This window comes from Periplaneta americana, chromosome 4, assembly GCF_040183065.1.
Source record: "Periplaneta americana isolate PAMFEO1 chromosome 4, P.americana_PAMFEO1_priV1, whole genome shotgun sequence".
In the NCBI taxonomy this organism is placed as follows: Eukaryota; Metazoa; Arthropoda; class Insecta; order Blattodea; family Blattidae; genus Periplaneta; species Periplaneta americana.
Genome location: NC_091120.1, coordinates 83,138,167 through 83,163,353, shown reverse-complemented (window position 1 = coordinate 83,163,353; position 25,187 = coordinate 83,138,167). Strand labels below are relative to the sequence as shown.

The window sequence follows — 25,187 nt, the reverse complement described above, 5'->3', positions numbered from 1 at the left end:
TTTTAATAGATTTAGGTGTTTTATTCGTGACTGGCTAATCAAAAACCCTTTTTATGATATAAATGAATTCATGGAAACTAGTGTTGATATAGTATTTTAGTTTGTTTATCTTGTTTTCCTTTTGACTTTATCCATGTAATCTGTGATACCACGACTGTTTTTGTCAATAAATTAATAATAAAATCAATAAATCATAAAAGCTACATACTCATTTTTTCTTTTTATTATTTTAGGAGGTAGATTTTCGTAATTAACTACCGGTACGTAAATAAAAATAATGAAGTATTTCAAATATTGGGCATAGGCCTATATTCCTAACCATCCTAAATGGTGGCCTTCCACTATGCTAACGATTGATCCGGGTGCTCTGTTACTTGTGTGCACGTTTGGTGCTGACTAAAAATCTAAACAATTATGTTCAGCAGTAAAAACCTCAATGGCTTGTAAAGTTTAATGACATGACTGTCTCCCTCTTCCGAATACAAAGTCTGTTACATTAGTAAATGTGACGTATATTGCATTTAAACATTTGTGAATTACAACAGGAGAAATATGACTAAGCAAATTTCTCTTATATTTGGCTACGTAATTGTTCATTAGTCATCTTAACGTTTATCGTTATCACTACATAATTAATGTAGCATTATTCTTCAGTATTTACGCCTGATTTATAAATTGAGTATACGTGTTTCCAGACTAGTTTCCGAGCAGTAGAAAAAAATTTCTTAACAGGACACCGATAACTATGAAAAAGCGTAATTAAGCCATATTCAGAAAGAAAATGGACACGTGATTTATATATTTTGTGTGGTAACGGATTTTGAATCCGCCTTGCTTGAAGATGAAACTGCAGATGGAGATGTAGTTAGCGATTCTTCTTCCTCTTCTTCAAGTTCCTCAAGCGTCGCGATAGCCTCGTTATATGAAGCGTTCAGAGCTATGGGACGTAGTTTTGAGATAATAGGACTTAAATTTAACTTGCTCTAGTGGATTATCTAATTTTACTAGCAATAATTTTATTGCACCATACTGAAATTCTAAATTTATGAAATATAAACAATAAAGATGTTAATTGATACAACGCTTTGGTGACTTGATCCATTATGGCTCAGAACATCGTGAACAAATAATCTGAGCCAAAAGTGACTGGTGTCACCTACCGGCGAATGCTTGGAATTAAGACTTGATCCATTACTGCTCGGAAAAGATACAACTTCAGATAATCATGTAGATTTATTAATTTGTCCTACAGAAAGTTGTCTGTAATATTGACACTTAATATTTGAGGAGAAAAATTCCCTCCGGCGCCGGGGATCGAACCCGGGTCCTTGGTTCTACATACCAAGCGCTCTGACCACTCAGCTACGCCGAATTCAATCCACAGCACCGGATCGAACTCGCCTCCTTCAATATTTCCCTTTGTGGCCTGACTCCAAGTTAGGCATATATATATATATATATATATATATATATATATATATATATATATGTTGACGTATATGTCCAATGTCAACTGCCATTATACTAGGAGCGCACTCAGCTGAGTGACTTGTTGACCGGGAATCCGCAGTTATTATGCACTTCTAGCTATGGGATTATTGTAGATTTGTTAATTTGTCCTACAGAATGTTCTCTGTAGTATTGACACTTAATGTTTGAGGAGAAAAAACATTGAAGGAGGAGAGTTCGATCCGGTGCTGTGGATTGAATTCGGCGTAGCTCAGTGGTCAGAGCGCTTGCTACGTAGAACCAAGGACCCGGGTTCGATCCCCGGCGCCGAAGCGAATTTTTCTCTTCAAATATTCAGATAATCAGAAAATGAATTAAACGCAATTTTTTTTAAATTTGTGACTTGATCCACTTTAGCTTTGAACGCCTCATATCCATTTCTTCCATTCCGATCTATCTACACACAATTCCTTCATATCCGCCACTGTCTTCCCACTCTTTTGTAAAATTGTTTTCAATCACATCCTCCCATTTAATGCGCGGTCTTCCTCAATATATTAAAAATGAATGAGTTGTTTCAAGTTAGCTTACTTAAACGACCTACTTACAATACTTTGAACACATTTTTATTTTGAAGTTTTTTTTTTCTACAGCACAGTAGTTTTCCTACAACACATTAGCAATAACTTCTGTTTCTCCATAAATTCCTATCCTCTATAACCCCTACTTCTTCGGACCCCACCCATCCCATTGCTTCTCAGGTCATGACTTCTTCTGTTTCCCTCTGCTTTCCACTCCAGCATCGTTACAAATACAGACCATTTTAATTACCATCTTTCTTCTATCGCCTCTAAGACAATCCTTTAACATTCATAATTTCTAAATTTATACTTTTTTGTTTTAATTGTCATGTCCTGGTCAAGATTCGAATCTACATTGCATCTTATCAACTCTGCATCTTACCTGACAACATTACTGACAAGGATTGAATAAATTATCAATTTTTAAATTTTAATTCTCAAAGATTTAGCTTGTAAGAGACCTAGTTTTTTCAGTTTGTGAAGTACGTGTGTGATGAAGCCACTGCGGCAAGTGACGTCGGAAATAATTAGGGATTTCTGCTAGTAAAGACTCTGAATAGAGTACATGAATAATTCAACTATAATTATTAACCTTATAGGAGGGTACGGTACGTTTGAGCCTTCAAGGAACTGCGCTGATGACACAGAAAGCGAAATTACGTCATATAATATATTTACAAACATTTCCTAACGAACATGACATTAACGTATCCAGACCGAATACAAGACTTCTCAGCATTGTTGGTCATGTGACTAAATTGTCATGCTTACAACGAGAAAAAAAAAGTTTACACCATGACGCATGCTTATTTGGATACTTCATGATGAGACAGAAATTAAAAGCTTTTCGCTATCACGTAATGTTGAACCTTTTTACTTTTATCTCTTCTGACGTCAAAGTTGATCTAATTGACAAGAGCCTTAAAAAATAATGACGAGAGGACTGTGCCGCTGTTCGCTTCATTTCTGAAAATATCAAATGCACACTTTTCCATTGCAAGGTCAACATTAGAAGGGCATGTTTTCAATGGTTAAGGTGGTAACTTTAATGATGGTGATGTTTTTAATGATGAAAGTATAGATAATGAATTGAAGAAACAGAACATTGGCTAACAAAATGGAGAATACAAGCGAGTGAAAACAAATCAGTGCATGTTACTTTCGGAACCAGAACTGAAAACTATCCTCCTGTAACACTTTACAACAAAGAACTTCATAAATCAGACAATGTTAAATATTTAGGTATTAGTTTTTTCATGCAGATGTCCCCTTGTTCTCACCATTTATCTTACTTCTACTAATCACAGCTCACTAATCTCGCAACATGACGCCTTCAATAACAATTCGCTAGTCTCACAACATGGTTTCCCAAACAACATGACACCTCTTGTCCTAAAATGTACTTCATAAAACTTGAATTTTGTATTTTCCTATGCCTTTATTTAAACTTTTCAGGTGCAATGCAAGTTCAGCTTTTTATTTTATTTAAGGATATTTTCCCAACCTACATCCGAAATATGCCAAATTTGCTGCGTAAGTAGAGGTAAAGGAACAAACATGGATTTCTCTTTAGAAAAATAACGTATTTCGATACAACGAAGTAGTTTCGAAACCTTCTAGGATTTCGTTATTCTGATTCGTGTATTAAAAGTTTCGAAGAAAGCGTAAAACCAGAATACTTCTTCATTATGCTACGTATGAAAAACTAGAACTAAAAGAATTTGATAATATTTATAGTTTTATTAAAGATTTTTAATGCACAATATGTAGTAATAATATTGGATCTGAATGGACTCTGCATGCTATTGTTTGTTAGGGCTCGCGCCCCACAGAATGCGTGCCCTTCGGCTTCGTATTTACGGTGCTTTCTTATTGTAACTACAATCACACGAGGCGCTCCAGTTCAGCTCACAGCAATGGCAGGCGCAGATTTATGGACTGCATGGGGTGGTCTGCATGTCTGGCACTCACACTGTTATAGTCCCGAGCACAAGCACGTTTGTGCCTTCAGGAACTTGAGTGACTTGATTGAACTGTAATTCGCATACAGAAATGATGGAGGAAGGAAGGAAATGAAAAGAATATGAATGTAGGCCCTACATACATAAGTTAACATATTCCACGAGCTCGGACTGGACAATAATAATAATAATAATAATAATAATAATAATAATAATAATAATAATAATAATAATAATAAGCTAGGTGGTGATGGAATTTATGATTAACAAAGCAGATGTTTTCTCGGGGTATTCCCGTTCTACTTTATTTCACCAACATCTCCCCCTTCCCCTCACTTCATCTATCAGGTGCAATACTTAAAACAGGCTAGAGTGAAGTCTTGGGTTAGTACGGGTTTCCGATGTTGATATAAGAAGAACAATGAGACCAAGGGTGGCTCACTCGTCAGCATCGCATTACGACTATCACCCGGGCCACAATAATCGCATATGTATACAGGGTCCACAATAGGCCAACGTAAGCGTAAGTGAATGAATCCGGCCTCTGAAAAGCCAAACCAAGTCAACATATCTTTGACTTCAAATATAAACCACAATTCGAGTCGAAAGCGGATTAAAACATAAAAGGTGATGTCAATTAAGTCTGGTTCACAATAAACCGGGAACGGAAACGAGAACGAGAACAGAAATATTGTTAAAATAAATGTATTTAAATGTGAGCATTCACAATTAACTATTGTGACTGCTCATATTTAAATACATTTATTTTAACATTATTCAGAATTGGAAATCTAGCGTTCAGGTAGAAGCTCCCTGTGAAGCAGGCTTGAATAATTTCAAGGGAAAAATTATTCCGGGGCCGGGTATCGATCCCGGGACCCTTCGCTTAGCGCACGAATGCTCTACCAACTGAGCTACCCCAGAAACTATACACGACGGAACACGACACTCAAAATTAGGTTTCTGACGTCTTGTCAGCCCATGTAAAGTTTTATTATTATTATTATTATTATTATTATTATTATTATTATTATTATTATTATTATTATTATAGATTTATAAAAAGTTACATAAAGTTATGGCGGTAACAGTTTTTTCTATGGCTCAAAACTTGCACATTGAAATAAAAATAGATCATCAGGATCAAGTCCTTCGAAATATAATCTCAGAGATCACGAAAATGACGCTGAAAATTAAAATTCTAAATAAATAAATTAGTATATAACTTAGCATCTTCCCAATAGTTGCTAAAAATTTGTGTAAATAACTGAAACGAGTCAACAATAGATATTGAAAGACGACTAAACGCGTGCCGATCTATGCACTAAAAGAGAAACGAAATTTTGCTGATGGAGCGACTCGTGAGTTCGAAACAGGAAGATAATTTGTGAACCCAAGAATGAAGGAGACAAAAACTAGTACAAAAAATCTAAGATTCGAAGGATTAAAGGATCAAAATTATTGTAAACAAAACCAATTATTCACTGTAAATCTATTCGTAAAATGATTAATTACAGAAAGTTACGCGTTCAATGGAACAACAAGCATTAGATAATGCAAAGCTACTCCTGTTATCAAACCCATAATCTGGTTAGTCTGATAGAGTGAAACCACGGATCACTCACGATCGTACTGCGTGATTCAACTGTTTCCTGGACAGTCATACGTCATATGATTTTTTTTCACACTTATTTTGTTTATTTTTGCTTTGGGTTTTTCATAAAGTTTGTAATATCCGCCTTTGAGGTGTAACTGTGAAGAGGTTTTAGAGATACAATATATACGTCACACATTTGAAGGAATTTGATCCAAACAAGACGGTCGTAACCACGTGAATGAAATTTTTAATTTCCTGTGAAGAGACCGGATTAATTTTGATGCATACTGGACTACACTGAAATCTTCTCATGACGTATTTGTTCTTGAATGGAGTTTCAGTTCAGTATTTTAATTAAATACAAAATAGACTCTTAAAATACACATGCAATATTTGTTTACGAATTTCCTTTATAATTATTTCTCTAAGGCATTTATTCACAAACTTTTCGGTTCGACGAATAGTTCTATCACAAGCCGCTGGTTCAAAGACAATATAGTGCCCACCTGGATTCGTGTGTCTGAACTGGATACCAGCTATATATAGCCACAAAGCAACTCAAAAATCATTCTTCTCATACAACTACATGCCTTTAATGTTATTCCCTAGTGTTAATCTAAATGCAACCAAAATTATAAATTATTTGTACCCTATATTCTATAAATCCAGATGAATCGATGTCTAAACCTCTCTAAAACTACAAAGAAACATGACTTCAAAATAGGGAAGATCACTGACCAGATGGTGAGACAGTGACAACTCTTGAAGACGGAACAGGCTAAACTATGACGATGATGATAATGACCAGAGACCGGAAGTTTAGGCATGATGAATCATTAAAATAGGCAGGCAAAAAGGCATCATAAATAGCTAAAATAGGCAGGCAAAAAGGCATTATAAATAGCTAAAATACGCAATAAAAGGAAATCACAAAATCCTTGCACTAGACCCACAACCTTGCACTTTCCACAAAGGGATTTCGCCAGCAAGAAAAGCTTTACAAAAATCGAATGCAAATTGAGATTTTCGACTCGATGTTGCAATTACTGTTGGAAGCAAAGAAATCTTCTTCCCAGTAGCCTTGGAAAGTGTATTTTTGTGTTTGGTTGTACTGATAAGTTGCGATATGAAATATTTAGCTAGCTACAACAACGTTGCAATGAAAATTGAAAGAAAAATAACCGTTAAAAATAACGTTAGACCCGCACTCATTGTTGCCTTGTCAAATAAACACAAGTGATAATAAAATGTATAACAGAAATGTTATACATTTTTGCACGGCAGCACTCATTGTTGCAAAGAGAATATGAACTGATTGAAAGACAATAATAATATACATTCGGTGAAATCACTTTTATTGTAGCGGTTATAGAAATAAATTAAAATATACCTGTAGGCAATTTTTAATAATGAATTAATAAATAATAGATAAATAATCAAATAAAGGCAAAAAAGCATTTACTTTGTAAATTAGGCACTTATATTAAAAAAGGCAGAAAAGAGCAACATAAAACTGTGACGTTTTAATCACAAACGTATAATTCGTACAGATTTACTTTCAAAATGAAGATAGATTTAACACATTTAAAAAGGCACTCTGTCAAAGTTCCTGTCTCCGGTAATGACTAATGACTACCGTAACATAGGCTGAATGTTGAACCTCAGAGTAGGTCTTTGTTTGCCTTATACTGCCACACAAGAATCGGGGAACCGTCATGCTGACCATTGTTGCAGAAGTTCACCTTGCCGACAATTTGAAGGACACGACTACTGTCCGTCCGAGTGGTTATGTCGCAGAGTCATCGAAACGGGGGAAAATCACGTGACACTTAACGGGTTCCTTTTTTTTTTTTAAGATATTTTAAACAGTTGTATAATATTACGTATAAGTCAAATTCTGAACAGCAAATGTTTTAAGGTAATAGTTAAGACAGTCCAGCCACAAGCTTTTACAGAAGAGTCCGCAGAAACGAATGGGGGGAAACTGAGATGCGATATAACCACTCGGACGGACAGTACTTCTCCTCTTATACTTCCTTTTCTTTCTTCTCCTGTGTTGTTTCCTCCTTTCTTTAATTCATGAATTAACTTCAAACTCTTTCTTACTTCAAAATGTCTTTTGTGTCCCCAATTTAATGGTCTATCAACCCTTCATCGCCTTTAGTTTTTCTTTTGATATAATGGTAATGCTATTCATATAGTATGTAATGTAAAAAATCTCACCAATATTTTAAATTTTCTCATAGCATTGTTTCCGTTTTTAATTAATATTTTATGCCCTCGTCTTTATTGTGATTAGCTTGAGGCATTCTTTCACTAACTGCAAGAAAGTGCTGTTTAAATACGCCTATGACCTTTGTGCATTACATAATATGTTCACATCCATAAAGAAGTAATTGTCTGTAGAATATCCATAATTTTGATTAGTTGTCAAGTTCCCTATCAGCTTCAATTCATTTAATTTGTTTATCCAGCAACTTACATGAGAAAGATATCAAACCTGAGTTAGATTTGTATTGAATTGTTTAAGGGGGGGATATACAAATTTCAGCACTAAAAAATTAGGGAAATTCAATATTTTTCCTCAGCAACTAATGACTCTTTCACCTTGCAATTTGACATGCTCAGTATTCACTGCTTCTGCAATTTATAGACTATTTTCAGATTTTACTAAAACTTTCACCATTATGAGTAATTATCAAAACAAAAATGCGGCGGTTTTTGTGCACTGATGTGCCGTTTTCATGATAATGTCCACAAATATGAATATTTCTGAGCTATTCTTTTTTTCTATTTAATCCTGAATGTCAAATGAACAATATGAACTACAATCTTTGAAATGTCTACAACAGAAGTATTTTTTTTTTTAATTTCTTATGAGAAGTTACATTTCTAAAGTTTTTAGGTATTTAAAAAAAATAAACTATAAATTTTACAGCAATAATTGTAGTTCATCTTGTTCAGAAGTATGAAAGACAGTTGCATGCAAAATTTTACTGCGGTGTTTTAAAAACCTACCGAGTTATCACATAAACGGTTTTGAAAAATACAAATTATGGGAGATAAACGTTAAATACACCTTATGTGTTGAGAGCTAAATAAGCGCACGCTCGTACGTTCATGGTCATACCTACCAAAATATTGCATATATCGTAAAAATTCCTTCACTGACATAAAGTTGAATGTCCAATCTCTATATAAAAATAAATTGAAAAATGACTTTTTTATCCTCAAACCTATAGGCCTATATCCCCCTTAAGGACATTGTCTAATCAAGACTATTTTGTGTAGTGTAAACGTTGGATATGATGTGGCATAGCTCCTCTTAGAGGGTGGAGGTCACTGACTTCATTCCTTCAGTCACAATATCAGTACCTGGAACTGAAGTCCAGTCCTACAGATTAGGAAACTGGAGTGATGGTGACAAATGAACGTTAAAATTAACAATTCATAGGAACAAATTAAAAATGTGCCTGAAATAATTAAACAATTCCACGAAAATTCGTAAGAATGATACATGGAGAGTTACCGTAAAGACGTTAAGAGGGATCTGTTCTCTTCTGTATTTGGAAGTGCAGCCTATGAACGTTTCAGTGAATCCACGCTAGACTTCTAGATTCGGACCAAATATGTGACCACTATGTAATGATTCCAATCATCTGCGATTGTACCTCCTGCCCACGATTCCCTATACCACGTGTTACATTTTCTCAGAAAGTTACCTGTGATCAGGGTATCAAAGAATGGGGCAATTTTTCACCTAAATAATTTGCTAGCAAGAAGAGTCTTGTAAATATTTCACTCTGAAATCCTTATATGTTTTCAGTTTGTTAAACTAAAGGCAATCAATTACTGTACTCATGGTTCAATGGCCAGACAAGGCAAAACTATTTGACCAAAAAGTCGTGGGCTGAAATGTCCAGAATATTATAGTAGAGATAGGCTATGAGTTAGGTATCTGATGATTGCTGAGGGTGTGGCAAGAAAGGCAAGGAAAGACATGATTAAAGGCCACTAGTGACGGACCAGTTTCTTCAGAAGAGTTTTGAAGATATATTATGTTTTTTTTTTTTTTTTCAGTGAATAACAGGAAACAAGCCAAATGAAACACTCTGTTAAGATAAACAGTGCTAAACATTCAAGGAAAATAGTTTGTTGTAAGCATTATGTTGATGTTAGTTGGATATGAACTTAAAGAGGATAGTGAATCAGTATTTTTTTTTTTTTTTTACAAATAATGATACTCTCTCGATGTGCTACGAGGTTGACGAAATGCGCCGCCTGAGAGAGTAATGGAACACAAGACACTAAGTTCCAATGGATGATAAATTTCCATTTTCTTTCTTTGAACTGAATCCAGAATCATCAAATTTATAGCTAGAAACTATACACTTACTGTAAGCTAGAGTTTTGAACTGTCTGCACAATTATAGTTTATTGTGAGTTCTGGAGAAATGATTGGCACTGCTGGAGTATCCAGAGAAAAAAAAAACTGTCCGCTAGACTTACGCCTTAAAACGCAAGAATCAAATATGTAATTTAGCATGACATTATGGATAGTCACTGTGATAATGGTTTTAATCGCATTTGAATGAATTTATTTGGTATTTAAGTACGTAATTTGATTGCAAAAATTGCGATAGCAGAAACACGTCATAAAATTATCTCTGAGTTTATCTTTATTGTAGAGTATTCTTGATTCTAATCTTACTGAAGGAAGCAAACAAGATTATAATTCTCAACCTAAAGAGTAAGTGTGCGGAATTTCCACAAAGATAATCAACAGCTGCAGCATTTTTTTACAGAGCATACAAAATCCGTACTTGTGAATTTACATGACACGCAAAGGTTACGCTGATGCTCTTTCGTAACAACTGATTGTCAGCAATATTATCATGAATGAAATGTTTAGGCTTTGTGATTCATACTGTCATGGTAGAAACTGGATGAAAGAACTGGGAGGAAGAGCTACATTAGTTTGCTTCCTATTACCATATCCTCTAATTAAAATGTAGGCCTAAATATATTATATTATGCAAAATTGAAACACTACAGATTGTTGGCTAGCACCGCCACAGAGTACAGTACTGCAAAAATCGTAATTAACATATTGTAAATAATCCTGAAGCTGATTTCATTGCAATCTTCCCTTTTGTCCATCACTTTACACCGAGATGGAAAAGGTATTCTGTGGTTACTTCTGTTTTACCTACTACTCACATCGCAACTGCTTCACTATCGCCATATTTTGTTCTTCAAAATAATTTGCAGCTTTAAAAAGGCGCCAAGTAATCAATTATCATTATCAATTACTCATCACAGAAGACACCTTAAATTAAGGGGTTAGGTACAGCTTACAGTAGTAACATTTTTGGAAATATTCAACATTTTTTTTCCTCCATTACTGTATCTTGTACAATAATGAAAATTGGTATATGTAAAACACTGTCCTTCTGCTATATGAAAAAAAATATTTTTACTTTTTAAACAAATTATTTATATCTATATTTTTTTTTTTTCAAAATTCAAAATGATGGCAGTTCCCTGTGCAGTGATGAAGTGTTTCCCTCATAACTCATAAACTTGTTAACTTTTTCATGTTCTCTCTCTCTTTTATTTTATTGCTGAAACTCATGTTTACAATATCATGCTCTTTTAACTACATTCTTTAATAAATAATATATATATTTTTTTATTTTGTGTTAAAAGAAAATACTGATATTTGACAATTTTTAAAAATGAATTTATTTTTATCAGACAATCTATCAAAGGTAGAGTAGTGATCTTGCATCATATTGTAAATATGACATGCATAAATACATACAAAAAATTTCATCACAGAATGTTGGATAGTTTTTGAGTTGTGTGGACAACACTTCAACACTACACAGTGAACTGAATTTTGGAAAAAAAAAAATGTAAATATTTTTTTTTTTAATCGTAAAAATATTTTTTTCTTGTAGCAGGACAGTGTTTTACATAAACTAATTTTCATTATTCTACAAGATACAGTATAGGAGGGAAAAAATGTTGAATATTTCCAAAATTTTACTGCTGTAAGCTGTACCTAACCCCTTAAATCAATGGAAAATTAAAGTAAAACAGTATCTCCTGATTGCAACATGACAAAAATCTATAATTTTCGATACAGTAACCGTAAATAACTGACATCTGGAAGTTTTGAATTCTGCATCAGTGATTGAATTAAGCAGATGTCTTTAGAGAGAAAGAGAAGAAAAATTGTGTGTGGCATCTGTGTTCAGATTCTAAAACTTACTATATATAAAATACTCCGTAAGTATCAAAGACTCTTTTAAGAATTTTTATACGTTAATGAAAGCATTTTTCCTTAGCCTTTGTGAAGAATTGTATACAATTATATTTTATGTGACTAATAATTACGTTACTTAATCAGTTTCACTTTTAATAACTCTATTAACGTATTCGTGTAATTTCTTTCTGTATGTTTTATCCTGTACTGAATAAAGCTAAGAAATTGCAAGTGTTTCATAATAAGTTTTTGAACATAAAAGCGAACACCGTAGAGTAGCTTAAACATTGCGTGTAAGAACCCATTTCAACTCAAGACACTAATTTTCTTGCATTAAAATACGGACATAACGCGTCTGATGCTAAATATTTTCTATAACAGCAATTCTTGATTTAACATTCCTTATAAAATTACAGATGTCATTCATGAGATTATAAACTGCAACGGTAACAATGGAATACTGGAGGAAAGATAATGGCAGAGGAAACGAAATACTCTGACAAAACCTTTCCCGAAGCAGGCTTTCCGTCACGAGTTTCATAAGATCTGCCTAGTATCGAAATCAGGTCCCTTAATGAGAGGTTCATTGAGCTGGGTTTAAATATCCGTCAACAAACCACCTAGAATAACACATTAATAGTTCATGAAATCCTGGCTGGCAGCCTCAGTTTCCGAAAGGAGATAATTTCGCCCGGGAATGAATGCACCCTGTATGCTCCATGTACGTACCAAGAGCCCCCTGCTATCGATCCATCTTTCGTACTCCAGACAAACAAATGTCATTGACCCCGGTCAACTTTTTGCTCAGAATCTCTGCTCCTGAATAATAAAAGGCTTATCCCAGATTTAATTTTGATTATATAACATTTGCTTCATTTCCTCGTACTAGTTCAACTTCTATTTGCATTGAAGCAGTCTGTAAAAGTAATCCAATAAGCTTGAATACTCGGAAATCGGAAGTTGGAGAAGTTTCCACTTAGACTTCATAATTCTTTAACAATATAATGGGTAAAAAGTTCTTTAAATGCTTATGTTGGGTAGATTCAAAAATATATTGCAATAATTGATGAATGACATTTCCATGAATCCTTTCCCACAACCATTTTGTTCACCACAAATCTCACAGGACTTGATGAGGAGGAAAGAAATTTGGTCCCTTTGTTAACAGGTAATTTAATATTAAAACAAAGAACTTTACCCTTAATATTGAACTGAATACTGAAGATCTTAGATAAAAAAAAATGAAATACAGTACATATTATATTCACATTTGAAGGGGAAACAGACCACATAATTTACAATTGCTGACAAGATCTACGTATCAGCTCGGCGTATCCGAATCTAGTTATTACATGGAGTTTCCTTGCAGAAGATTCGGAATCGTATCCCAGCATATTCAAATTATTATTTTTTTTTTAGTAAATATGATGAAAAAGGATTCTTTTGGGCATCATGCCGTTTTTTCTGATATGGTTATATTGTTTTTCGATTCACTGTCGTTAATAAAATACAGAGATGGACAAAGTTTTGCCACAGCCTAGTATATACAGTCACGAAGCTTGAGTTTATGAGGGTACTAGGAACAATAAACTGTGCAGGTACTATTTCGCATTGTCTGTAATGAAGCGATAGTAGCGATCATAGTGGTTAGCAACTATCTATGGATGCATATTTACTACGTATTGAGCTTCGTGACTATATATTAGACGGTGGTTTTACTCTAAACATCTAAAGGATATCATCGATAGCAAAGCCAATCTGTCAATTTAATGAGGGTTACTTATGGACTTAGTCCAGTGTCTGTTTGGACCTTATAATTCATTCCGAAATTTATTTTCGTCAAATTCTGTGTCATAACCTCTGACATGTGCTAAATCAATGCCGTAATCTCATAAATTCAAATTAAAAATATAACAGAGATCAAATTTCAACCTACAATAAACCAATAAAACTTTTTGTTTACTTTAAATTGGATTTTTTTTTATCTAATAATATACCGTACATTTTATTTGTATTAGCAAATACTGTACTTGTCCATGTACATAATAGACCTATATTAAACGCTTTCTTAAAACAACAATCTCTGTGATTATGCAACTAATGTTTCCATTATTTTGAGAAAAAATAATGAAAAGCAAAACGAATAAATAAAGAAGTTTTTCTAAATAAAAATCAATTGTTTTTCTGAATCTCCGTCTTTTTAAGCTAATTGTCCTACTAATAACAATACGCATGAAAACTGAATAACTTGGACTAAATTTCGTTGGATGGCATTAGCACGAATGAGATTGGGAGGGGTGTTCAGGGATTTGTTGGCAACGCCGCTGATTTTCAGCAATCGATGTTGACGTCTCGGCGAGATGGATGTGTGTCCCAGACGCTAGGCGGCATACCAGACGTAAAAGATCAGTGGCGTGCTGTCCAGGAATACGATGTGGTACATTCCGTTCAAAGGGGGTCACAAGTTGCCTGTTGATTCACCCATGAGACTTCAATTACCTTAATTCTCAGATATCCCCCATCGTTCACTAGGAAACTACACTTCAGCATTTCAATACATTCTCTTACAAATTCATTTCACCTATATCATTTTTTCTTAAGTTTATCTCATGACAATTCAAATATAGTATTTTTTAATGTTATTTGACTGTGGAAAATACAGCAATGTCATGTTTATATTGAATGAGCATAGCCTACTTATTGCAAATTCGAATACCTACACCGATCTGAGTTGATGTTACAAAAATTGAAGAATTTTCTTATAAGTATCCACCCACCATAATCTAGACACACTATCCATACCGTCTCACCGAACATCCTCATACTTTTCTTCTTTCACAGTAACTGTTTCTCAGCTTTGAAATTTCCTACCGAGTAATACCATAGTGTGTCAGACAGGGTGCGAATTAACGGGGGGATGGGGGATTTCCCCCCTGTTGGAAAGTTATCCCCCTCTCATAAATTCATATTAACAACCCTGCCAGGGATAACTTCTATCTCCCTCACAAAATATAATTGTTTTAATACGAGTATGCTTTATAAAGTATAAAGTAAGCAAAGAAAATAATATTGATGTATTGTCATCACCAGCAAGCTGACAACAATCAATAACTTAGGAATTACACATCTTACATTAAGCTTGGTCATTGATATAATAATTATTTATTATAATCAAGATACAAGACAAGCAACTCAGTGCGACCAAGCGTTGAGCTGTATCGAATGAGGATAATAATAATTTTATGTGTGGTATTCTCTATCTACGTTTCTTCAGCGGAAATCTTAATTCACACCCTGGTGTCAGACATCAAAAGAATTTAAGTAAAAACAAACTAAAGTAGAATTTATCAATTAATTCTCGTTCCATTAGCAGTTGTTTCAATTTTTTTAATGCTTACGCATATATTAACAGAAAGAATATCCAAATTACCTCATGATATTAGGTAGTATTAATTTTCTTACTACTTCTATCGGTGTTCTTATTACTTCTACGTAACTTTTATCATTTAATTTTACTATTACTACTCGCTGTCATGTTATTGTTGTTAAGTTCTAGGTTATTATTATACCCGTAATGTAAGGCTGTTGTATTCAATTAGAGTCTGGAGGGGCGGAAGAGATGATCTGCTGGCCTTAGCTCCGTCAGATTTATTTTGTACTATATATATTCAAATTATATTTTTATTATATTCTCTGTTACATGAAAGAACTCAGCGATTTCTATGAAAGTCATAAAATTTCAATTTTGTACACATACATTCCTCATTAACTGGTGAGTGAAAAACTTTCCTTATGTCGTGATCTGTGATAATGAATACATTTAGAAGAAAATGAATGAGTGGGAATGGTACAAATTAGTATTGGGAGAAAATGTTATTACTCAAACATCACATCTCTCTGTATCTGGGGGTATCAAACGATGGTTTACTTCAACAGAAAAATTGTGATATAAACTTACTTTACACCGAGACTCTTTTCGGTGCCTTGAAGTAATAATAATAATAATAATAATAATAATAATAATAATAATAATAATAATAATTATAATAATTATAATTATTATTATTATTATCATTAATAATAATAATAATAATGATAATTATTATTATTATTATTATTATTATTATTATTATTATTATTATTATTATTATTATTAACCTGTTACGTGACAAGAATTCTTCCATGAACAATCCAACAGTTTGTAAAAGCATTAGGTTAATATCGTGTCCCTTGTGTGAAACATTACCACCGAGTGAGAGATAGCGTAGTTATCTCGAGTTGCTAACAGTGTTTATCAAACAGATAAAATGTTATACTGAAAATTAATCGATTACACTTACGTGTGTATTGGGTAGTCGTAGCCTGCAATTATACAAGTCTCTGGCGTCAAGACTCAACAGATTTGTTATACAGTTTGCTTGTTAATTTTTACACTAAGATATAGTAGACAATCGTGTTTTGTTATCGCCTCCTAGCTTTTGAGACTACTACCACAGTCTAGTATATACAGTCACGAAGCTCAATACGTAGGGAATATGCATCCATAGATAGTTGCTAACCACTAGGATCGCTACTATCGCCTCATCGAAGACAATGCGAAATAGTACCGGCACAGTCTACTGTTCCTAGTACTCTCATCAACTCAAGCTTCGTGACTGTATACACTAGATTGTACTACTGCTGCTGCTGCTACTACTACAGATAATAATAGTAATAATAATAATAATAATAATAATAATAATAATAATATTAAAGTGCAAGATGCTGGCACTTTGTCCTAGTTAATGTAAACAACATTGTGAAAGCAAATACCTTACTATAATAATACCGGACAGCTAGCAGTTTTACATGCGAACGACGATGGTACTGCTACCTACCTGCCGGGATGGAGATACTCGCGAAACAAGCTGTAATCAACTGCAATGTATATTGTTGCTGGGCTAATTAATTTGTTAATAGTTTTATGAATTAGTACTAGTGTTAAAATGTCAGGGTGTATATGTGCTGTTTATAATTGTGACAATTACAGCATTACAAATTGCTCCAAATCGTACTTTCGATTTCCGACAGTTCATAAAACATAAGTCAACAACATTCTTTAGCTGGCCTAATTCCTTCGTCTTTGTGTTGATAGAAAAATACAAATTAGTTTTTTTTTTATTTAGACCTAATAAATAAATAGAAGTTAAAATGTATTGGATTTTAAGGTTTTATCAAATCAAGTTTTATTGTTGTCCGCATGCCTTTACTAATTATTACAATATCAGATTACTATCAATTTTATCAGTTGTCAGCAATGCGTATGTAAAACATTACTGTAAATTCATTCCTAATATCAGATTGATTTTGTCTCGGTAAACCAAAGAAAAAATATGTAACAATTACGGAAAGTAATATGAAGTATGCAATATTTCTCATAATATGCGGCTTTGATATAAGATAATAATTTTACATTAAATATTATTCAACATTTCTTAAGTGTTTCATATATAATTCCACATTAGTAACTCACGTTTTAAACAATAGTCCGAATCTCGCTATGTTAATATTTGTATATGTGGACGTAATTCCATTCCTCTGCGCTAGATGTCAGGTCACCGATTTTTCGCACTCACGCCAATGCTGCTAGTATACAGCTGTCCGGTATTAGTAGTGAAAGAGCATTGCTGAACCCTTAAATTGGCGAAACTTCATTTCTCACACTAGTTTATTAAACCGTGTCGGACTGTAAAGAAAACACCTATTGCAATGTTCATATTTTATGTTGTGCAATATTATGGTATTGTGAAATTTTAATTTTCCTACCAATTTTTTTCTATTCTATTAAAATTACAGCACATAGCCTATTAACCTGTTGTATCCTATAGGATACTTTATTAATTTAAGGGTTAAGGGAATTCAGAGCCAGGGAAACACATTAAGACCCTATTTAAAGACAGATAAATATCTATTTCGATTCAGGTAATCAAAATACAGGCCCTACAGATCCTGTGATATTTGCAGTAGACAAAATGAGGAAAAAACAATTTTTCCCTATGTACTTCGATTTTCTATCTCATTTTCATTTTGTTGTTGTTCCACTAAATCTGTATTAAAATCACCTCTGAAAAATTTTTGTAAAGGAGGGGAACATCAAATAAAGAATTACTAATTACACACCGTGAATCTCATATGCCTGATGATTTAAAAACACTGTCCATTTGTTTTAAAATATATTTTTTTTTAATTTTATTTCAGATCAACTGAAAAGCAAGCTCACATTCGATAAAAGGTTGGTTATTATTGAGTTCGAAGAACTCAAACCTTTTCAAACATATAAACTTACAAATATGCTACAAGACTTCACAGTTTTTATTTTTTTTTTATTTTAGTAGGTTATTTTACGACGCTTTATCAACAGCTTGGGTTATTTAGCGTCTGAATGAGATGAAGGTGATAATGCCGGTGAAATGAGTCCGGGATCCAGCACCGAAAGTTACCCAGCATTTGCCCATATTGGGTTGAGGGAAAACCCCGGAAAAAAAACCTCAACCAGGTAACTTGCCCCGACCGGGAATCGAACCCGGGCCACCTGGTTTCGCGACCAGACGCGCTGACCGTTACTCCAGTGTGGACTTCACAGTTTTCTGGTTTGACAAAAACAAAAAGAGATATTTCAGGGTGTTAACCAAATGAATCATCGAATCTAGGACAGAATCGAAGCTATTGTAGGAAACATAATGCAAAATATGTTCACAGTAACTATAAAACATGGGGAATTGTTTTATAATGATAGTAATAATGAAAGGTACTGAAAATTTAATGTGAAGACAACAATTAGGCCTATCCATCTGACTATTTCGGTTCTTTCATCAAAATGTATCAAGATTCATACCCTGACACAAATTCGAAAAGAATATTTTGAGACGTCATACGTTCAAAAAAAAATTAATGAAATTTTAATTAGGCCTATAACAATATTTATGTTATTTCTTACAAAAAGTGTAACAAATTTATTACAGTGACAGTTTGGTAGACAGGTTATACGTCTTCCATATCAAATTTTATTAGTTCTATCCCCGATCAGCACAAAGTAGAAAGACTGATACACAGGAAAACTGCTGTTCTCGTACTGGGGGAATGATCTAGACTTCGTTAATATGAGAAATAATACAATTCCACCAAGGTTCAGAGTTCCATGTTAAATTGAAGATCTCTCTGAAGACTACCATTCTCACGCTATCGTAGCATCATTGACAGTAATGAATTCAGACTCATAGGTGCTCAGAAATGGAATTATTCACCGTGCCAGACAAACAGAGGCCAAAGAGGTCGTTATAGTACATAACTGGAACCTGCACACTGGAATTCCTGCACACGATATCATTGTACATTTAGGATTTTCAATTTTAAACCAAGACAAAAAATCATGCTTGTAGTTCCTCACATAAAAGTGAAGCCTATAGTTTTAAGACATGCAACATTTAAGTTGTCCTCGATATGGTTAGACTAAAGTTTGCTTCCAAGACTGGGAGCAAAACTATATGAAACATGTTTGAAATTCAGTATCTCTCGTGTCCTTTCCACTCCAGGTTTTGTGCAGCTTAAAAGGATTCACTGGGTGAAAAGTGGGGGGGGGGGAAGAAAGGAATGGTAGAAAAAGTCTTCATACCTTCGGGGTTGCCATGCAAACTTATGAATCGTTTATGGCCCACAACTTTTCCTCAGCATGAAATCGCACTTTATTAGTCGATATATAGCAATAAAATGCCTGTTTTCCTGCAATATTATACATTTTGCTCTCGATGCATAAAGCGATTTATTTACTTCCATGTTCAGAGGGTCGCATGATCGAGGAAAGTTCAACTCGATCAATGTTTTAAGAAATTCAGTGGCTCTAATTTAGCATAATCGGGCTTCCAGCTTACCAATACGGTTAACTTGGCTGACAGGATTGTGAGGGGAGAGAGTTCTGTAAGAGAAGTGATAGAAAATAGCTTATTAATCGAGTAATAGTGTAACACTACTGTTAGGAAAGATACTCCTTGGAGTAATAATTGAAATTCATCAATATAAAAGGGTGAATTAAATAAAGTGCATTTATTAAAAAACCTTTATATGAGAAGTGAAAGGAACGATTAAAAAATGTTTTATAAACAGGCCTATCGGTTCTTAATTTTATGGTCCAAAAATTATGAAGATTTTTCAGGATTTTTAGAAATTATTTTATACAGATGGATTTTTTATTTTCTATATGCTATTCTTGTTCACAAAAAAAAGGAAACGATCGTAATAATAATAATAATAATAATAATAATAATAATAATAATAATAATAATAATAATAATTTTACCGCTTTCCTTTCAATTTCACTTCTCCATTCGATATTGTTTATATTACAATTTAATCATGTTTAATCGTTCGGTCCTACGCAGTTAAACTTCGGTAATGGATTTTTTAAATTGCATTTTCCCCATTATTATCATCATCATCATCATCATCATCATCATCATCATCATCATTATTATTATTATTATTACCGCGACTACTACTATTATTATGTTTTCTCGGCTTTAGAACTCTGAATAAACTTAAATTTTCTTCACAATTTCCCCCCTTATTTTTCTTCTTTCCTCATCCCCCGATTCTCATGGATGTAATTTAAATCCCATAGCCATTTCTTGACCTTTTACATCTTGTTTATTCTGTTATACAGTATAATGACACATTCGGTGATAACATAATCGTCATCATTGGTGGTGGTGGTGGTGGTGGTGGTGGTGGTGGTGGTGATGGTGATGGTGATGGTATTTAAGATCTTCTGAACGTACGATACAGTATTCATTGTTAACGTTATGCCATTATCATTATTACCATTGATCTAAAAATAATTACCAAGAATTTATAATGAACAGTAGAAGGAAAAATTTACTTATTACCATTGTTATTTTATTATTATTATTATTATTATTATTATTATATTATTATTATTATTATTATTATTGTTATTATTATGAAGTGAATATTTTCTTGTACAGTATTATTATAATAAATTCTTATTCTGGTAATTAATACAGAATCAATATCTAATATAATAATAAAATATTAAATTTTCAAAATAAATTTACATAATCAACATGCAACAATAATTATATTGCAGAGTAAAAAAGTGTAGTGTTAAATCTGAGTTTACGTCTGAGATTCTGGCTGATATGTACATCTATTATCATGCAGTACATCTCATTTGACGACGATATGTGTCAGAGGAAGAACAATGAGTACATGCGAAGTCTGATTAGTGTAATATACTCGTATTACTAGTCAGCGATGTATGCATTGAAGGAGGAACGGATCTAGTCACCCTATCCATTATCTCCTGGCTTAGTTGTTTCATTTAATTGGTGTCGCTTATGAGGTTCAAACCTGTCTTCGGACAGTTGAGTAAACAAAACATCTGAGTTAAAAGTTGTTCAGAATTCTGGACGAGAGACTGTGAATCACTGTTCTGGTGTTTTCTAAATTAAAAATTTTCCGTAGTACAAGAAGGATATGAGCCTTCAATACCTCATAAATTGCAAATAAGTTTAGTGTTACGTTTTACTCTCTTACGCAAGCGTTAAATCTTGTACTACAGCCCACCAATTTGAAGTAGGCTATTTTGGTAAACCGATAACTATAACCTGTTTTCTTGTTTGTTAAAAACAAGTCATTAGCTACAAAACCATAAACGTCATCTCTATGACCTCATAACTCGCTGCAATGTGTTACTACTACAAACTACTAGAAACGTGGTGAAGTCAGCTTTTAAAAGATATGTGATACTATTATCAGTAACTGGACTTCACCGGAGACGAATATCAGTCTCGCGTGCAAAAAGTAACGTAACAATAGTTATTCATGATATCGCTATCGAAGGGGTAGACAGTCTAGGGAATCCCCTGCCTGGTAGTAGCAGGTTCTGTCCGGTAACCAGCTCCTCCTAACAGACTGCCAGCATGTTCCTGCCATACGAGTTATTATGTCTTTCAGATAACAAATACTAAATAAAATAGTAGCTATTACGTAGGCGGTGTACCGTCATAAGTACAGTTATCGCCAAAATGCAATAAATCCCTGCTGTTTAGCTTTAATTAGTTGTCATAAAGATTTCTTGGAGAAAGCCATCATTTAATTGGTGCTAAAGCACTATGTGACTGTTCATACAGAACTGTAAATCCTGGAGGCTTGGATAATTCCAGATGGCTCTGCATTACCCAATACACCTTAAACTAAACACAAAGATTTGAATCCTTGCTTTCGCAAGAAACTGACGGTATCAGAGCTGAAATTGTATTACATAACGCGATAATATGAAAAGAAAGCCCTTCTTTTGTCTACACTGCGTACTTCCACACGCTGTGAAAAACTTCATTTATAAAAAGTATCATAGTGAAAAGTAGCACATGAGGTAGGCCTTGTTGTAGAATTTATAATAATAATAATGAAAATATTGATTTTACTTGTGTGTCAGTTTTGAATGCTAACATTAAAAGGAATTCTACGGCACTTCATCAGCAGCAAAACGAAGTTATCTAAACCGAAACATCTCGACTATGAAGCGAAATATTATTATTATCATTACTATTATTATTATTATTATTATTATTATTATTATTATTACTGAATGATAGGGACCAATGGCGTGCATATATGAGGGCGGCAATGAACCTGCGGGTTCCTTGAAGGTCATTTATAAGTATGTATTATTATTATTGAATATGAAATTTTTCCAAAAAGTGAAATTATATGTAGACTAAATCAAGATTCTCCACAATAGTAAATATTCAATTAATCGTAGAATGCAACTTTGTCGTTCTTGAAAATAATAGGTATAATAATAAATAATAATAATAATAATAATAATAATAATAATAATAATAATAATAATAATAATAATAATAATAAAAAATTAAGAGTACAGGGGAAAAACACTCAAAGTCGCTATTCTCTTAAGAGTGATGTCATCTTCTAATTCAGTAATCTAGTATATAGTCACGAAGCTTGAGTTGTGAGGGTGGTAGGAACAATAGACTGTGCAGGTACTATTTCGCATTGTCTGTGATGAGGCGATAGTAGCGATCCTAGTGGTTAGCAACTATCTATGGATGCATAATTTACTATGTATTTAGCTTCGTGACTGTATATCGTTGCTTACGTGATTACACAAGCTGGCGCATAGCACGATCGAGAGTAGGTCTCTGTGAGTCATGACAATTTCTGCCGCTAGGTTCGCCTCTCTGCCCTATGAAATGATGAATAGTACCATTACAAAGCATTGTGCATCGTGAAAATAGTTCGATTAATTGTGCATTACTCATTGAGTACGAATATTACAAATATGCCAAGCATATTACAGTGTTATTTGAAGTTTGTTCAGCTAAGTTATATTCGAAAATTGTCTGTGTTTTGCTATGTGAAGAACTCTGTACCAACACGTCGTATCTTTATAGGTTAAGGTAAATGTCAAAGTTCTCTCATATAACAAGCAATGCTATGTTAAAAGTGGCGAATTGCATTTTCCGACTCTCGAATGATGTGACCCGAAATGTAAAATAATTTCATGCATTGTTTCACTTACCAAGCATTACTGATAAAGGCCTAATGAAAATGTGAACGACGTGATGTAAACATTGAAGATAATGTTACTGTTTTCCCTTTCTCTTTTAGAAAATACCGACGAAAGTAATGAATTATCTTCATGCTGTACTTATTAGGTAATTAATGTGTATTTGTATTTTAGACCTGTGTATTGTTACGTAATTATCAGTGAATTAGGTAAGAGAACTTAACAAGGTTAGTATGATATTAGGTAATGCACCTCAAACTGGTAACTAATGGCTGCTGTGAAATAGGCTGAGGTGGTTATCGTGTGAATCAAATTATATCTAGAATATCTAGTTTTATTATATACGGATACGTAAAGTTTTTTTTTTTTTTTTTTTTTTTTTTTGTTCTAGCATGTGTTTGTAATTTTGTGAGGTTATGTCTAGCCTAATTTCTTTTTATTCTTGTATTTTACCAATGCATTAATTTATTTTATATTCATTTCAGGTGTTACAGAGGTGTTACATCTATGGTGGCAACTCTACTTATGTTAGGATATGAAGTAACAGTATATATTCAACTTCATCATTTGCTAAAAATTAAAGAAAACTGTATGTCTTCGACTCATTCCATCGTCATTTCTTCTTATGTATGTGAACCACCTTCATTCTAAAAGTGCTACATTAAATGAACACTATAGAACAATTTATAAGTTACTGTTAAAGTGCTCAACATTTTCAAGTGGTGCTATACCCATTGTTTCAAAATGTACATACATATTTTTACATTTCTATAAGAGGTGTCATAAATTATTTCAGCATATTTGTAAATTCTTCAAAATTAATTCTTCTAATTAATACCATAAAGTAATGAAATAATATAGCCTAGGCCTATATGTGATTTTATACTACCGGTATTGATGTTGATCTTGGTAAATTAATCCAATTTCACAGTGTTGTCTTTTGTATTGTGGTTCATAACAATTATAACAGTATGTACGTGGAAATGTTTTTAAAATAATAAATTCTAGCTCATGATTTTAAGTGGTCGTTTCAATGGGAGGTTATATTGGAAAGATGATCACAAATGGATAATTTACTGCAAGATACAAGAACTGAATATAAGTTCGTGTTCCGTTGAAAGTGAAAGTGAAAATTTCGTTTTACAAGAGTTAAGTAGGCGTAATATTTATTTTAGAAATTATTTGAGAGCTACAAAATATGAAGAATATACCTGTAACTATAGAAATCAACTGCGAATGGTGAGTGGCCAGGTTTCATTAATAATTGAAAGGAAGTAAAAATTATTTTCTTCTTATCATCCTGTTTTCAATATTTAAATTTAAGCACCTTTCTCTTCCTTGTTATTTCGTGAGAGATTACTTCATACTATCACATAAGCTAAATTTTTTCTGTGCAGATAATAAAAATTACATACATAAGTAGACTACTTGAATACTGACAATACAAACTTCATATACATACCTCATCAGGTATATTCAAGAAGACATCTAATGTACTGTAACCAGCACATGATTAAAATACTGATCAGATGTCCAACAGTTTCTACTGCACTCTTCACTTCAAAAGTTTGGCACATAGTTAATGAAAATCTTGATCAGGAAATCATTCATAAAAAATGTATCAAATATGAATGAGGTCTCGCCCACCTCATATTTTGCTCGACTAGTATGACTAGTCAGTTTGTTTTTATACCATTAAGTACGAGGTCCTGGGTTCGATTCCTGGTGCCGGTACGAATTTTTC

At 33.3% G+C, this 25,187-nt stretch overlaps 1 protein-coding gene, 1 long non-coding RNA gene and 1 other non-coding gene across 7 annotated transcripts in view; 1 reads left to right on the top strand and 2 right to left on the bottom strand.

The window, feature by feature from the left end:
• The window catches only part of sr (stripe), a 1,127,550-nt gene that overhangs the window by 9,885 nt on the left and 1,092,478 nt on the right, over positions 1 to 25,187 (bottom strand). The window lies entirely within an intron of this gene.
• On the bottom strand, positions 4,843 to 4,915 carry TRNAS-GCU (transfer RNA serine (anticodon GCU)). Its single transcript has one exon. It is a non-coding gene; the product is annotated as a tRNA-Ser (tRNA).
• Positions 23,038 to 24,738, top strand: LOC138697991 (uncharacterized). Its single transcript, XR_011331645.1, has 3 exons — positions 23,038 to 23,333; positions 23,545 to 23,591; positions 23,929 to 24,738. It is a non-coding gene; the product is annotated as an uncharacterized lncRNA (long non-coding RNA).